Below are 17,501 nucleotides of genomic sequence, written 5' to 3'. Positions count from 1 at the left end.
TGCAAATGAAAACCAGCGGCATGCTTAAGAGAGTCCAAGCTAAACAGCTGAGAAATTTACAGTACCACATAGAAAATGCTGGAGGAACTCAGTAGGTCAGTCAGCCTGAATTAAAAATCTCCCCACCTTTTCATTCAGGCATCTCCTCCCCTTCTCGGCCCGGAATGTTGACTGTTTACCCTTTTCTATAGACGCTGCCTGACTTGCTGAGCTCCTCCAGTATTTTGAGTGCATTGCTTTGGATTTCCAGCATCTGCTGAATTTATTGTGTTTGTGAGAAATTTACAAGCTTCTCGCTTGTTTCGAAATGAAGAATCTCTGCCTATAAAGGAATTCTTGTCTACCTATTTTCAGTAAAGCTTATAGATGCTTAGTGTTCAGATCAATACACATTATACATATGAAATTGCAATTTATCAGCACCACCGATTGGTAATATTCTCTCAGCTATTTTGCTTCCATCATCCTGACTTCACGGTTTTTAACCGTCAATAACTGATTAATTTTCAAGAGCCTTTGTTGGATTCTAATTAGTGTCGTAAATATACTATACTTTTAAGGTTAGTCATTGGTGTCAAAATGCATTGAACATATCAAGGACACACTAAGATGCTTCATAAAAACGGAAGGTTAAAAATGCATGGATATCCAAAGGCAAGTGTTACACGTTAATTTCAAGGTGAAAGTGTACCACTTTTCATCTGGAATTAGGCCCTTCCATAGGCATTCTTTTTAAAAAACGAGGGAGAGAGAAACCAGGGAATTATAGACCGGTTAGCCTAACGTCGGTGGTGGGGAAACTGCTGGAGTCAGTTATCAAAGATGTGATAACAGCACATTTGGAAAGAGGTGAAATCATCGGACAAAGTCAGCATGGATTTGTGAAAGGAAGATCATGTCTGACGAATCTCATAGAATTTTTTGAGGATGTAACTAGTAGAGTGGATAGGGGAGAACCAGTGGATGTGGTATATTTGGATTTTCAAAAGGCTTTTGACAAGGTCCCATACAGGAGATTAGTGTGCAAACTTAAAGCACACTGTATTGGGGGTAAGGTATTGATCTGGACAGAGAATTGGTTAGCAGACAGGAAGCAAAGAGTGGGAATAAACGGGACTTTTTCAGAATGGCAGGTAGTGACTAGTGGGGTACCGCAAGGCTCAGTGCTGGGACTCCAGTTGTTTACAATATATATTAATGACTTGGATGAGGAAATTAAATGTAGCATCTCCAAGTTTGCAGATGACACGAAGCTGGGCAGCAGTGTTAGCTGTGAGGAGGATGATAAGAGGATGCAGGGTGACTTGGATAGGTTGGGTGAGTGGGCAAATTCATGGCAGATGCAATTTAATGTGGATAAATGTGAAGTTATCCACTTTGGTGGCAAAAATAGGAAAACAGATTATTATCTGAATGGTGGCCGATTAGGAAAAGGGGAGGTGCAACGAGACCTGGGTGTCATTATACACCAGTCATTGAAAGTGGGCATGCAGGTACAGCAGGCGGTGAAAAAGGCGAATGGTATGCTGGCATTTATAACGAGAGGATTCGAGTACAGGAGCAGGGAGGTACTACTGCAGTTGTACAAGGCCTTGGTGAGACCACACCTGGAGTATTGTATGCAATTTTGGTCCCCTAATCTGAGGAAAGACATCCTTGCCATAGAGGGAATACAAAGAAGGTTCACCAGATTGATTCCTGGGATGGCAGGACTTTCATATGAAGAAAGACTGGATGAACTAGGCTTGTTCTCATTGGAATTTAGAAGATTGAGGGGGGATCTGATTGAAACTTATAAAATCCTAAAGGGATTGGACAGGTTAGATGCAGGAAGATTGTTCCCGATGTTGGGGAAGTCCAAAAAGAGGGGTCACAGTTTGAGGATAAAGGTGAAGCCTTTTAGGACTGAGATTAGGAAAAACTTCTTCACACAGAGAGTGGTGAATCTGTGGAATTCTCTGCCACAGGAAACAGTTGAGGCCAGTTCATTGGCTATATTTAAGAGGGAGTTAGATATGGCCCTTGTGGCTATGGGGATCAGAGGGTATGGAGGGAAGGCTGGTGCAGGGTTCTGAGTTGGATGATCAGCCATGATCATAATAAATGGGGGTGCAGGCTCAAAGGGCCGAATGGCCTACTCCTGCACTTGTTTTCTATGTTTTCTATGTTTTCATTCAGGAAAGCCATGATAGACCTCCATCAGTTATAACATCAATAATACTGTAGTTGTATAAAAAATTCTTCAAGATGTGATAAACTAAATCAAAATTTATGGTATTAACTACCTTGTCTATTATGTGGGCTTGGTCTTTCCATAAAGTTTAGCTCTGGTTACCTTTTAAAACTTTTGGATGTGTTTTGGCCACCACCTGGCCCGAAACCAATTTGATCTATCCTCCCTCCCCTCCCCCACCATTTATTCTGGCATCTTCTCCTTTCCTTTCCAGCCCTGAAGAAAGATCTCAGCCCAAAACATCAACTGTTTATTCATTTCCATAGATACTGTCTGACCTGCTGAGTTCCTTCATCATTTTCTGTGTGTTGCTCTGGATTTCCAGCATCTATCAAATTTATGTTTTTGGCTGACTTGAAGCTGACAAGAAGGAGAAGAATCAGTAGTGAGTGCAATTAGCTGGAGTTCTCAAATCCCCCAAGGACACTTCAACTGAATTGTTCCCCGATACAACAAAAGACCTGCAAAAAGATCACAGTCATCCTCCTGTTTATAGTCCATTAGCTTTCTTCAAGACTTTTGTCTAATCTTGCCATTGGTTCATTATAAATATAACAATCAGCTGCATTTCTTGGTGATAATTCATGCCCATGCTGGACAGAGACATCGGTGTAAAGGATTGACACCAGTTAGAGTGGGTTCTATTTTAGTCATATTTGTGTGATTTTGCTAGCAGGTTGTCCAACAAATGCAGAATTTCCTGGTACCTGTTCACTGCCCTTATTTTGGAGTCTAGGCCCCTGAACTCAACATCTGCAGCTGTGCCAGTATGTGACCCCATGCACAGGTCTGAACATACCTTATAGATTTTCTCACTTGACCGAATGTGTCTGGATGTGTTTTGCTCTTCCAAGTTTGGACTGGTGTAGGTTATGCAGACCAGCTGCTCTCTGTAATAAAACAGATGAGTGTTAGTCACATTTTTGTGAAATTATTTTAAAAATCTGCCTGTAATGAACGTGAGGTGCAAGGAAGTGATGGACTCATTCATTGTAACAGCTTCTTGTGTAGAGTGTAAGAACAAGAGGAGAAGAAAATGTAGTGTTATATATTGAATAAAGACAATTAGGGAGGGCAAGTCATAAGAAAATCTGCAGATGCTGGAATCCAAAGCAACACACACAAAATGCTGGAGCAACTCAGCAGGTCAGGCATCATCTATGGAAAAGAGCAAACAGTTGACGTTTCGGCCTGACGAAGGGTCACAGCCTGAAACATCGACTGTTTACTCTTTTCTGTAGGTGCTGCCTGGCCTGCTGAGTTGCTCCAGCATTTTGTGTGTGTGCCAGGGATGACAAGCACTTGGAGCATTGAAGTATATTTTTAAATGGGGTAGAGAGAGACCAAAATTGTTCCTTTGACAGCACAAACAAAATTACAGTATTTGTTTAACTATTCCAATCACTTCATGAGAGCAAAAGCACTTGATAGTGAAGATATTACCTAAATTGCTTTCTTTCACTCCCTTCTCTTCTCACAACCTAAACCAATGCCTCTATTGTTGCAACAGAGAACTTGGGTGCCCTCTCTGGGCTCCCAGCAGCTATTGCTCCCCTTGGAGTTATTTCTTGCTTTCTGCAGCCAAAGCGCAAATCGTCCTTTCCAGATATCTATTGTCTATAAATGCTCCCCTTGGAGTTATTTCTTGCTTTCTGCAGCCAAAGCGCAAATCGCCCTTTCCAGATATCTATTGTCTATAAATACACACCACTAACTAGGGGCATAGCCAGTGGGCGGCGGGGCATAGCAGGTGCATAGTAATTCACTCCTCGTGTCAATTTCCCACAACTTCTGCCATAATGTGAACCCACGGGTACTGCTTCAACATCGCACTCTGTGCCTTGTTTTTCAGCATATTTGAATTTCTAGACCAAACCTTTATTTGTTTGCTTACAGAAAATGCCCTTTACTGATAGGACCATCAACAGGCAGATTCATCAGCCGTGTTTCAATATATGTAAAACCTGCTGTGCAGAGGTTTCAGATTAACGAGTTCACCATGGTAGATTGACTTAGTTTCAATCTCCCATTACTAACCGTTTGCCTCTCTGCAACTTAATCATGGTAGCTCCCAATCCCTGAATATATTAGCAGCTGTTAAACTGGCCTTCAGGTACACAGTGAGATGATTTTCCTTTGGCTGTATGATACAGCAAGGAAGAAAGTTTTGAATAGGACAGCTTGCAATGTTCTAACTCCAGGTTCATGTCCCTGTTATATATGCCAGTCACTTCTTAATGAAATGTGTGTTTAAAAGACTCTTGGACAAAGTCATGCCTACCGTGAGGTGGACCCACAACCTGGTCAAAAAAATGATCTGTCTGGGGAGCAGTCTTCTATTGTTGTGATCGTTTCCTAATTGGTCACATGTTCATTTCACAAACAGGTGATGGAATGAAAACAAATTGAAATAAAATGTCTTTCTGCCTCATGTCCAATAAGTCTTAAACATCAAAGGAGCTGCTCGGCACTGTATAAGTGCAACTGTATAAATGGCACTGTGCAAAAGTCTTCGGCACAGTATACTGTATATAGCTAGGGAGCCTAAGACTTCTTGCTGAGTATTGCATTTGCCAACGTGGAGTAGAGAGCGAGTTAGTAAATCTGGAGGGGAGCAAAGAATGGTTGCATCATCATCTGGTATGGAGAGGCCACTGCGCAGGATTGGAAAACACTGCAGGAAGTTGTAAACTCAGTCAGATCCATCATGGACACTAGCCTCCTGGCATCCAGCACACTTTGTAAAGGCGAAGCCTTAAAAAGGAAGCAACCATCTTGGAGGACTCCTGTCACCCAGGACTTGCCCTCTTCTCATTGCTACCATCAAGGAGGAGGCACAGGAGCCCGAAGACAGGCACTCTTCAGTTCAGGAACAGTTTCTTTCTCCCCACTATCAGGTTTCTGAATGGACAATGAGTCACTTACAATTCCTCTGTACTTTTTCCCCCTCCCTTTGCAAGGGTTATTTAATTTAATTTTTTTCATATATACTGCATTTTGTAGTTTTTATAATTAAGTTTCGCATTGTGCTGCTGCTGCAAAGTAACAAATTTCACAACAAATGCCAGTGATATTAAACTTAATTCAGATTCTGACATTTTCTGCAACAAAATTATACATATGTGAACAGAAGTTGGACCATTCTTACATGAGTACTTGAGGGTTTTAGTCTGATTTAGTTGGTTTAATTTGCCATTTATTACAATGTCCAGTTGTCACTGACTAATTTTGAAAGCTGCAATCCTGTACTTACAGACAGATTTATCTCTGTTACTAGATAGCACATGGAGTTCGAGTCTGATTTTGCAGAAACTCTCCAGTAAAAAGCTGGGCAATTGCCTTTCAGATCCTACAGGTTCCGATTGAGTAGGCTGTCTGAAACTCCACTGATAATAATGGGATTTGTTGGAGGAAACTCAGTGGGATGAACAGCATCTGCGGCGGGGGGAGGATTTTTTGACATCTCATATGGATATCCTACATCGGGATTGCAGACTGAGAAGGAAGATAGCCAGGAAAGAGAGTGGAACAAAGAGAAAGATTGGCAAATTATTTTAGAAATAGTTTTGCTTAAATTTTGCAATTATATATATATATGTAATTAAAATTATATTTATTAAACAAATGAAAAGGACCAACAAGCACTAAATAAATTTAAAAACATATACTGTATACAGCTAGAGTGCCTAAGACTTTTGCCCAGTACTGTATTTGTCAATGTGGAGTGGAGAACGAGTCTGTAAATCTCACCACATGCTGGGGGAACTCAGCAGGTCAGGCAGCATCTGTGGCAACGATCAGTCAAAGTTTCGGCCCGGAACCCCTGATGAAGGGTTCCGGCCCGAAACGTTGACTGATCGTTTCCACGGATGCTGCCTGACATGCTGAGTTCCTCCAGCGTGTTGTGAGTGTTGCTTTGACCACAGCATCTGCAGAGTATTTTGAGTTTGTAAATCTGGCAGGAGCAGAGGATGTTGAGAATGGCCAAGGTTGAGAATTGTGGGAGGGGTGTGGGATAGGTGACAGAGAAGGAATGCCAGGGGTGTGGGGTGGTATGGGTGCATACACACCTATCCCTGAGACACCGTGCGCAGTCATTTGGTTCCAAACAGTTAGTTTATTGAATGTCTCTCTCTGGTGCTTCACACTCCCTCCCTTTTCCCTTCATCCTTTTCCCAACCATGACTCCCCTCACCCTGCTCCCTTCCCTCCCTCAGTCCACAATACAGACCCATATCAGAATCAGGTTTATCATCACTAGCATATACCATGAAATTTGTTTTTGTTTGCGGCAAGAGTGCAGTGCAACACATACAATTACTAGAGTATTGTGCAACACTCTTAAGCACTCTAGCTACTGTATCTAGCACTGCAGATATATAATTCAAATTATTAAACTTAAGCAAAACTATTTCTAAAATAATTAATGAATAAATATATATGTATGTAATTAATGCTTACTGGATAACAATGCCTTTTCATTTCCTTTTTTAACATCTGCAATTAGTTTCTTCCATGGTATTAGTCATCAAATGTCTCTAAAAAGCACCTATAAGCTGGGGAAGCGCTTTACCAGCTAACTAAACCTTGAGGCACACTTTTGTGCAGAAATACCTCACTATGTCACTGCTCAGATGCTGATTTTGGAGACCTGGAAGTTGCATACAAGTAAGACTAGGCCTTCCAAATTTGGAGAAAGATTGCAGGTGATGACTATGGTAATGGAGCAGGAACAGCAAGATTTGCCTCATTATCAAAGAGTTCAACAACTAGATAAATAGGTTATTTTCCTTTCCATTTGGGACAAACAGATACAGTGCATTTCCCATTTACTGGACTACGGAATTGGAATGTACATTCTGAATAAGTGAAAGGCAGGACCATGTTCTTCTCTGTCTTCGAGCATTTTTATGAAAATTTCTCAGGCATTAGGATGATGTTAGTCACCAGCATCATTGCTAAGAGATTAAAAACATGTTGTCAAGGTTTGATCTACTGGTAATGGCCAATTTTTACCACTATAAGTCAAAAATCCTCCCAGTGAATCTACATTCATTACACCATCTATAAGCCAATGAGAGCAAAATTCCAGATACCACACAGAGTTAATCACACAACCGATCAGCAATGAAACCCCTCCCTACTTCACAACTGAATTTCTGTAATAATAACCAATCAGCTGATTGATAAGTATATTAAGGCCAAGCATTCGGAGGAAACATCGCCAGCGAATAGCGCCCTGATGACGTCTCATCGTATGGTGATGAAACGTTTGCAAATGGATTGCCAAGATCAGAGGACACTCAACCCAACCATACACTACACCTAATAATAAATTGACTCTCAAATCACCCCTCAAAATATATTGCCTCACACCTACTCAGCGTTATATCTATCACTAACCTTACTCATAGGATAATCTGCCCTGTGTGTTCTAAAGGTTTAACAAATTGTATTGTTGACACCCTTACTCAGAGTAGAGGGATATTGCTTTATAACAGAGATGAGGAGGAATTTCTTTAGCCAGAGGGTGCAATTCATTGCCACAGGTGGCTGTGGAATCCAGGACATTGGATATACTTAAGGCAGAGGTTGACAGATTCTTGATTAGTCAGGGTGTAAAAGGTTATGGGGAGAAGACAGGAGAATGGGATTGAGAGAGAAATGGGTCAGCAATGATGAAATGGTTTTACAAAAGATAGGTTGGCATATCTAGGTGCTCCGATGATAAAGATGTTGGTCCTTTGTGGAAAGTAACAAATAAATATATTAAATTTATTTTGAATCTCATGGAGCATGTGGAGACCTTCCAATATCCAGGCAGTCTTTCTTTCTTTCTTTTTTTGCCCTTTTCTTTTCTTTCTTTTAGGTAGGGGTATATAGCGGGGGGAAGGGTTAAGGGGAGGGGGGAGGGTAGATATTAGTATTTCATGTAATCAAGTTTGAAAACTCAATAAAAATTATATTTTTAAAAAAAGCAATGATGAAACGGCAAAGTAGACTCGATAGACTAAATGGCCTAATGCTTCTCCTATATCTTACAGTCTTTTTTTTCTTTTTAGCCACTTGAAAATTTACGGATTGCTGAATTTTAAATGAACAACACTCACAAAATGCTGGAGGAATTGACCAAGTTAGGCAGTTTATATGGAGGAGAGTAAACAGGCAGTGTTTTGTGCTGAGACCCTTCATCAGGACTGGAAAGGAAGAGAGCAGAAGGTGGGGGTTGGGATGGAGTATATGCTGGTAGATTACAGGTGAGACCAGGTGAGGTGGAAGGTGGGTGGGTAGGAGAGGGAATAGGTGGAAGAGATAAAGGCTGAAGAAGAAGCTTGATCCAAGGACCCTAATTATCTTCTCAAAGACATTAAAGATCCCATTACTCTATATATATGGTGCAATCCGGGGTATATTACGATCGAGGAACGTGTTTGCAGACTGGATATTGAACTTTTTACTGTTGGACTTTGGCCACATTCCACCGTGATACAACACTTGGCGGCACGGGAGGTCGTTCCTGCCTGTGGCCATCGAACGTGCAGCTTCTCCCGTGGAGGGTCAGACACCCTGAGCCAATAGACTGGTCCTGGACTTATTTTCCATCTGGCATAGTTTGCATTTTGTTGTTTGATGTTTGTGGTTTTTGTATTGCTATATTTACACTCTATTCTTGGTTGGTGCGGCTGTAACGAAACCAAATTTCCCTCGGGATTAATAAAGTATATCTATCTATCTATCTATATTGGTTGTCCTGAAGTTGGTCACTATTTAACGCAACACAAGCAAAGTACTGGAGGAACTTAGCAGGTTAGGATGGCGAGGAATAAATAGACAATATTTTGGGCTGAGACCCTTCATTAGAACTCTCAGTCAGGATTGGTTATTAGTTCAGTTTGTGGAATGTTCCAGAGTGCAAATAAGCTGCTGTGTTTCTTTCAAATGTCTTCAAAGTCACTACATCAAGGTTGCAAAGGTTGCTAAATAAATGCACATATTGCTACATTCCTTTTCTGATTTGTGATCCCATTATTCCACTGTCCCATTTTTTTGATGACCTGCATTGACTGCTGATTAAGCAAATATCTCCATTTTAGAATTGTGACCAGTTTTTTACTCAAAAACCTCTTTTGACCAGGGTCTTTTCTATCTCTGAATACTCCTTAAGCCCTGCAACCTTCAGAGATATCAGCATCTTCTAATTCACCAGAGACTTTAAAAGTTCCTTGTTACTAGTCAAGGTCCTAAAGTCTAGAATTTCCTGCTTAAATTTCCCTACTTCCTGCATCTCCTTTAAGCTGGATTTTGAAACTTTCCTCCTTGGACCTTACCATAATATCACCTTGTGTAGCTCAGGTCAAGATTTTGTACAATAATATGCCTTAGGTTTTCCTCAGGATGATTTTACAAGACTCTGTATGAGTTGTTTCTGATTATATGATACACTTTATTTTTTCCCAAACTTCTGAAAGTCCATATATATTGCATCTCCCATCCATATCCAATCGGCCATGTTCATAAAAAAATCTATATTAAATTTTCAAAATTAATCTCAGCTTAACAATCTTATTTTGGCTGTCCTTGTTTAACCCATGCATTTCTCAATAGTTTATATATTTGTCATTATATTGCATTATGTGATAATCTATCAGGTTTTGTAGATGCATTCTCATTATTTCCTAGCAGATCAAACTTCAGCTCTCTCCTGAAATTGTGAAGGTCTCCTGAGTTTGTTGGAAAATGGTGTACTTGTCATTCCTGGGCATGAACAGCAAAGTACCTTTCCATTACTTACAACCAACTTTAGCCAATAGTGAAATAATTTCAGATACTTTTTGTGTAATTGCAGGCCCTACTGGCAATAGCAGAGCACTGATCCTGCTTCATATCCCTGATGACTTTCAGATTCATGATGCCTTGCATTTATAATCTACCTCAGAGCAGTTCTCGATTACGCTAAAGAGGCTTCAAGTACCATTTTAAATGCTCTCTGCTTTCACCTATGAACTCAACTTCCCTTTGCAATTATCTTAACAGAATTCTGCCTAGTGAATGGGTGACTAGCATGTTTTAGCTTGAGCTAGTGAGTTGGTTTCTGACTCAATATTTAGGAGCAAAAAAAAAACATTTGTCACACTATTCTCAATGCAATACATTACATCGACACTAACAGCTTGAAAAAAGACCATGTAGTTAGCATTGAGCTTGCGGTCTGACACTTCTTCTTAAAATTCCAAAGTAAATTCTCTATCAGCTTTCATTCACCTTCCACTGGGCATGAATCTGAAGTCAAAGATCATGGTGTTTATTCAATCATCATTCTGTAGTGAGATAAAAAAAGAGGATTGGACAACTTGGAGAGTGCTGACAGAATGGAAGTTATTTCTTTGAGGATGAAATCTAGGTGTTCTTCTGAAGTTCCATTTCCCAGTGCCACGGTTGTTCATTTTAATGTTGGGCAGTGGAAATAGCCATATAGTTCAGTACTGTTACATGTTAAGTATTCTAGACAAAAAGAGATTTGTTTTCTAGATCAAAAAGGGCATGAAAGATTATATTAAGATTGCCTAAGAAGGTGTTTCATATGGATAATGTTTCCTTTCTTGTTAATTCCAAGAACCAGTTATATTAAATTAAATATTTGTTCATCGAAAATGTAATAATTATGTTACATTGAGATTTACACTGCAAAACATAATGCGCTGATCTTAATTAGCTTTTGAAAACTCATTCTGTTTCAGGTCTTTACTATAAACCACTTATGATGTAAAACTACATGATCAACTTGAACCAATTTTGACATATTAACTATCATAGGAATGACAGAACTAGATGAAGAATGATTGCCTTACGTTTTCTCACAAGTTCAACAATCAACCCATTGAGTTCAGCAGACTGAAGTGAACTTACGGACCGTGATTCAGTTTGTCACTTCTACGGCATTCTCATTGACACTCAATGGTCTGAAGTAGCGTGCAGTTTTTTCAAAATTAACTTAAAGAAGACTTCTACACGGACCAATCTTAGTGGGCATTAGCACACAAAATATCTCATCAGGAGCAAGTCCTTCTTATGCCACAAGACAGGACTAGAACAGGATAACTCACTATCCCTCAGAATAGAAAGTGGTGATGATATTCAAAGAAACCTTGAAAGTTAACAAATCCACAGTAGTTCAGTTTTAAAAGTATGATTCTAGATGGCTAGATCATTACATTTTAACAATCGGCAATCAATATTTCTTGTTGTGAACTGTTTTGCAAATTTTCTAAAATAAAAAGGTTAATTTCTGTTGGATATAAAATATAACATTTGTAAACTTGTGTTTTGTTTCGCATTCAAAGTGAATATTAACGACTTGATTCAGTGTTAAGTCATGTTGCCTGTAACTTCAGTTTGTATTTACTCTTACCATATTTGAGAAAATGGATAAATAATATAACAAGCGATAAAAACAATAAAACAAATGTCGAGGCTTCTGCAAATAGGTAAAAAATGGTCTCCTTTGTTCTGATATGCAGTGGAAAATATCCATGCTGCATGTGAACCACAAGGAGTGCTATTCCACAAAATACCTCTTGTGTTTGGTTAATGCTAATTTGAAGATTATGCCAATAAAGACTGCTTCCTTTGATTAAGCAAACAGAGAAATAAAATACCAGTCAAACCAGCTGTTAATGCACAAACGGATGTACAATGGTTATTAAAATTATCTCAAAGATGTACCTTTGTGGTTCATTTAAATCTTTTGAATTAGAATCAGAATATTAATCATTGTGTAGACCTAAATTAAATGTGGTTAGGCCCCTTAAGAGTTTTCACCAAATTTTCCTGCCTATTTCATTTATTGGGTCTTCTTTGTAGGCTGTTTTGCTCTGTAATTGCTCTGCTCCTTTGTTCGTGGCTTTAAGCACAGTGTAATTTTTACCGTATCATAAGTTCTGATTGAGTAGTTTGATGTTCTTCTAGTAAAAATAGTGTACAGCTGGGGCACAATAAGATTTGGCAGTGCTAGCATTTACAAAGCTTTAATGATATCAAATCTATTTACAATAAAAGCCTCCATTGTCCCAAAAAGATAAAAAAAAAACTTATATGTATGCCAGATGATGATTTGAAATGTGATTTCACTGGCTCATACTGCACTTCACAATTTTACTGAGAGCCATTTAGTACAAAAAGAACAATGTCTTTAATAATTAATTAAATAAACTATAACACAGCCAGAATTTTGCACTTTATTTCTTATATATGTACTTCACTGAATATTAAACTGATTTTAAACAAATACTTATGATTTGTAATTGGGGTTTTAAAATTGGTTTTCAAGTAACAGGAATTGTTCTATAGAAAACAATTAGGTCTCTCCTTAAATATTAATACAGATTGACAGGTTTAGGTGGACAGCTGGTTTATCAATACATCTGCAGAAATACTGACTAAAATGCCACTGATTTACGTCTGATCAGAAGTTGCGTGAGCAGAAACAGACACAGCTATTCCACTAGTTTGCTTTATTGGATGTGAGTCATATTTTTACATAATCCTCAGTCTTTAAAAAAAACAGAAGAGCCAAGTGCTTGCATCAGTCCCTCATTTTTCGAACATGCGGTGAGTATTAAAAAAAACATATCTAAGTGCACACTGCCCATTCACTCAGTGTTAATCTACCATGCCCTCCATTTTGCACTGGAAATAATGAGGATGGAAAAGCAAGAAAGAGTAATTATTTTTTTAAAATCATATTTCTGTGCGATGTTGGTTAGCATAATTTTAGTGATGTATAGCCAAGATATTCATGTTTAAATGTCTCTTAGAGTAGGTTGAAGCCGATATTACAAGTATATTTGCTATTTCTACTGGCTTAAGCATGCATGTGATTAAGATAACGGTAATCAAATATTTAATGCTGGCACCTCAGCTTATCCTCTCTTCCGTACTATATCACTCCTTGTCTGCCAAGGAGAGGCAGCTGCAATGTAGGTCATAATTTCTATGATACCGCAGTGAGATTGTACAGTAAAATCAGTTTGAATGTGTTGGAGTAGATAAGTACATGTGTCATGTATGCCTACTTGAGATTATTTACAAATATATATAAAGTGAAGCAGAGAGACCGAGATCTAATTGACCTGCAACAGTAGGCTGTTTCAGTATGATTATTTTTGAGTTATCTGTATTAGTCTTACTGTGAACTAGACCGAGTGCTATAGATTGACAGTGGCGTTTCTGCCACTTCAATTATGACCAAATGCCTCAATTAGGATGTATCCTAACCATTATTCTCTTCATTTGAGCTAGTGCCAACTCTGCTTGTCGAGGTCATGGGAGGGAGGGAAGCCACAAGTCAGGTCTGCATGGCAGGAGGCCCAGTGTTGCCGGAGTCCTGCTGGGGAAGGTGTCAGAGGTCCACTCCGAGGACCAGGGCTGTCAGTCAACAGCATTTGAGAAGATGGCAGTTCTCAGTAGGGGTTAAATCAAAGTAGGAACACTTAGCCATGTTTTTAAGGGATTTCATTGTATATGGACTGATTTGCCTTTGCTTCACAACAAAACTATTATTTCTTCACCAAGGTAATATTCAAGGATATGTATTTTGTTACCATCACACATGGGATTTCGGGAGAACATAATGAATGGTGCAAGTTTTTTTCATATATAATAGCTTATTGATTCAATTGGTTGCATCTTTGTAAAAGTGATTGACAACTTGCCCAACTGTTGCGTTTGCTGTACGAGCTAATACCAAAATAATTTTGTAATTTAATGAAGTTAGCATTGTGTTTTTTATAACATTCAACCTGCTAATTGCTGGGTCACAATAGAGTCACAAATTATTTTTCATATGTATTCTTCTTAAAGTCAAACGGCAAAACTGTGGGGTTTTTGCTAACATAGGCTATTCACGTTGACAGTAAGCTAACTGCAGGAGCAGTATTGACATTTTTTTCAGTACTTATGATTTATGAGCTGGAAATTGATGCTACAACATATTTTGATTATTTTATTCTTATAATTTTAATCTTATAATCCACATATTCATGTTTTCAAGATGCAAATTACTTTCTGTATTTTAAGTAGCCCAGCAAAAACAATATGTGGCAATGTTTTATTTTGCTGATATTGTTATGCATCCACTGTGTAGTATGTGTAGTATTCACATTGACAGAGTGCAAAAATTTTTAAATGGATACAAAACAATTATTACTGTGTTCATTGCACAAACAAAGGCACAACCTTGGATTTGAAGATATGCAACACTTCTTGCTAGAAATTTTAAACTTGTGAAATATAAGTGATGAGTGGATTGACAGCTGTGTCATTGAAAAACTGTTCATTGAATTATAAAATTAAGTGTATTTCATTCTTGCTGTATCTTTGATGCATTTTCCAAATAAAGGAAGTTGATTATCAAATATAACCAAACTACCAGAAACAATCTGTGGTTTATTATAATGTTGAGCCATTTTATTTTAACCAAGGAATCATTTTAAACACTTTGTTTTGCCCTCTATTTTATGCTGTCAGCATTTGGCTTTTTCCCCCTAAAACTATTATTAGCATGTTAGCAGATCATTTGTAGCTCATGCCATTAACTTAATTTAAGAATTCAGATATACATTAAACTGAGTAATACATATATAGCCCACTGTCTTAAACATAATGTTATTTCTATGTAGGAAGAATAGTTGCAGTAAAAATGCTATTTCTTCTCCTTCATCAATATAAATATAACAACACAAATATAACAACGTTTTCTTTTTTGTTTCTTTAGACCTAGAAAATATTGGCTGTACAAAAAGAGTAGTTAGTCTGGAACTTATTGTGCATAATATCATGACATGAATTTTTAAGATCTAAAAGCTAAATGGGTTAAATTCATGTTTAAAATTGAAGAGAAATACTTTGGTGTGGATATGTTAAGCACTTTCTTAACTGCTTGCAGGAATTTCAAGGCTTATATATTTCAGTTAAAATGATAAAAAGATATTTTGATAATGATATCCTGCTATTACACATACAACCAGCTAAATTTAGGTGGAAATGCAAATTATGATCTTGCAGTATGCTTGATTATGTAGAAATATATTTGCAACTGTGCTCGGAAATGCTGGTGAAAATATTAAACCAAGTGGACCTCTGTACGTATTTCTTTGAGTTCCCATTAATTTTAGCAGCTTTCTTCTTTCTAACTGCATCTGTTTATATGTCAAAATTAACAAACTATTGAAATATGTATGTGATAGTGCTGAGAATGGCATATAAGGGGACAATTGCCTCGAAATGTTGTTTTATACATATAGACCACTGTTTTATTCTCACATTAAGATATTAATCTTGTGGGCAGGAATGTTATAAAATAAATGACTTGTATAGATACTCAACTTGAAATAAAATGCTGGCCATGAAGCTTTGATTTGCTGAAAGCAGTCATGTGCTGCATGTGGAATAATAACTAACTGCTGGCAAATTAGAGGGCTGTAATTGAACTGAAAGATTATTATCAGCTCATTAAACAACGAGAGTAAACCTTGAACAAAGATTATCTGAAACCAACCATTGAATTACAGCCTTATCTCTGTCCAGCATGTATTGTTTTATATTGTACATACTAAATTTAAAGATTACGTTTCTAAAAAAATATACAAACCTGCTGTGTTAACAAAAAAAAAACTCCGTTGTGCTGTCTAACCCATGAAATGATGCACATTGAAATGAAACGCTCATGGCAAAATGATGTAGGGAAAAGAGTATTATTCCATTTGACCTGGAAGATGGTACCACTATTTATTAGAACTACAAATAAAATTAGCTAACTTCTAAACTGCACTTTATATGTACATTGGTTATCTATCCATTTCACAAAATAAATTTGAGTCTTGTAATCTGACTGGAATTAATTCACAGTGATCCTCTATGGTAAATACATTTTAACAAAAAGAACATTGAATTCATATGTTACATATCAAAATCTTTTAATGAATAACAGAGGCATTAGTTGTCTTAGGAATATAATTGAATATATATCAAATGCAGGTACTGATTTACAACTACACTGCTGCCCCTTACACTGATGCACTTTAAAGCATATTAGTGTTCGAACTTTCCACGTGCTGTGGTTATACTTGCCCACAAGTAGCAACCAGAATGCATAATTTCAAACCTTGCGAGAACTTGATTTTTTTCTTAATTTTGCTGAAGTGCTTCATACACACATGACTTCAGCTTTTTACAGCACTGATAACTGATTTCTTTGAAAAGATTGCAGAAGGTTTGATGTGATTTTAAAAAATAGAAACTGGAAAAGACCATGTTCAATATTATCTTTATTAAAAAGTAATTAAGGCTAGAATTGATAGTGATAGCCAGCAAGTAACGCATAGTAAAAATGAACAAGAAGTGCTTTTGGAATAATCTATTCAAATGAAGAAGGATCACTTTGACTTTATGCTACAGTATCAAACAGGCAATCATGAATAGGCAATGTATTTATTTCAATCGAGAGAATTATAAATGATCTTCCACCCATTGTACACTATCACAAAATGTTAAAGTGATCCCACACAACCATGGGGAGGAAAAGCTCACAACAATTGCAAGCTTTTTATTCTTGGGGAAAAGACCTTCTTTAGCATTTTGTCTATCATTTCCTTTTGTATTCCTGCGATGGGAGGGAAAATGGCAAGAAGCGGACAAGGAAAAAATCACTTTATTCCAGATCTAGCACATCCTGACACAAAGCACTGGACTGGATTAATAAGGCACCAGGGCCTGGTCACCTGGAACAGAACAAGTTCAGGTAACACAACAAACAATCACCAACCAATATCCAAGAACATACTCATGTACACTCGGTGCAGATGAATTCATAAAATGAAATGTGTGGATATAATGTGAGACTTTGTAAACAGAGAAAGCTGTGGGGCCATTTCTAATACCATGGGCATAGACAGTTATTATGAAGAAAGTTCTGCTCCTGTAAGTGAGCTATATTTTCTCAGCAAATTCTTAATCGATAACGAAGTCCAACACAGAGTGTGCAGAGTAGTACACCCGAGGAGCTCAAATGTCTCTGCACAGACTGTCTCGGGAACTATCTACAGATGGCACAATCTTTAAAGGGGTGACCATGTTAAAGCAATAAGTTTTGTTCACACAGACCATGGTTCTCGATTATGGAACTAGAATTGCGGTTAGAATCCAGGAAGACCAGGAGCTGAGGAGTTCATCTCTTATAAATGCATTATAAACCAAAAGCAATATAATTTTC

This window comes from Mobula birostris, chromosome 6, assembly GCF_030028105.1.
Source record: "Mobula birostris isolate sMobBir1 chromosome 6, sMobBir1.hap1, whole genome shotgun sequence".
Taxonomy (NCBI): Eukaryota; Metazoa; Chordata; class Chondrichthyes; order Myliobatiformes; family Myliobatidae; genus Mobula; species Mobula birostris.
The sequence above is the reverse complement of the archived record's forward strand: the minus strand, read 5'-3'. Positions refer to the sequence as shown.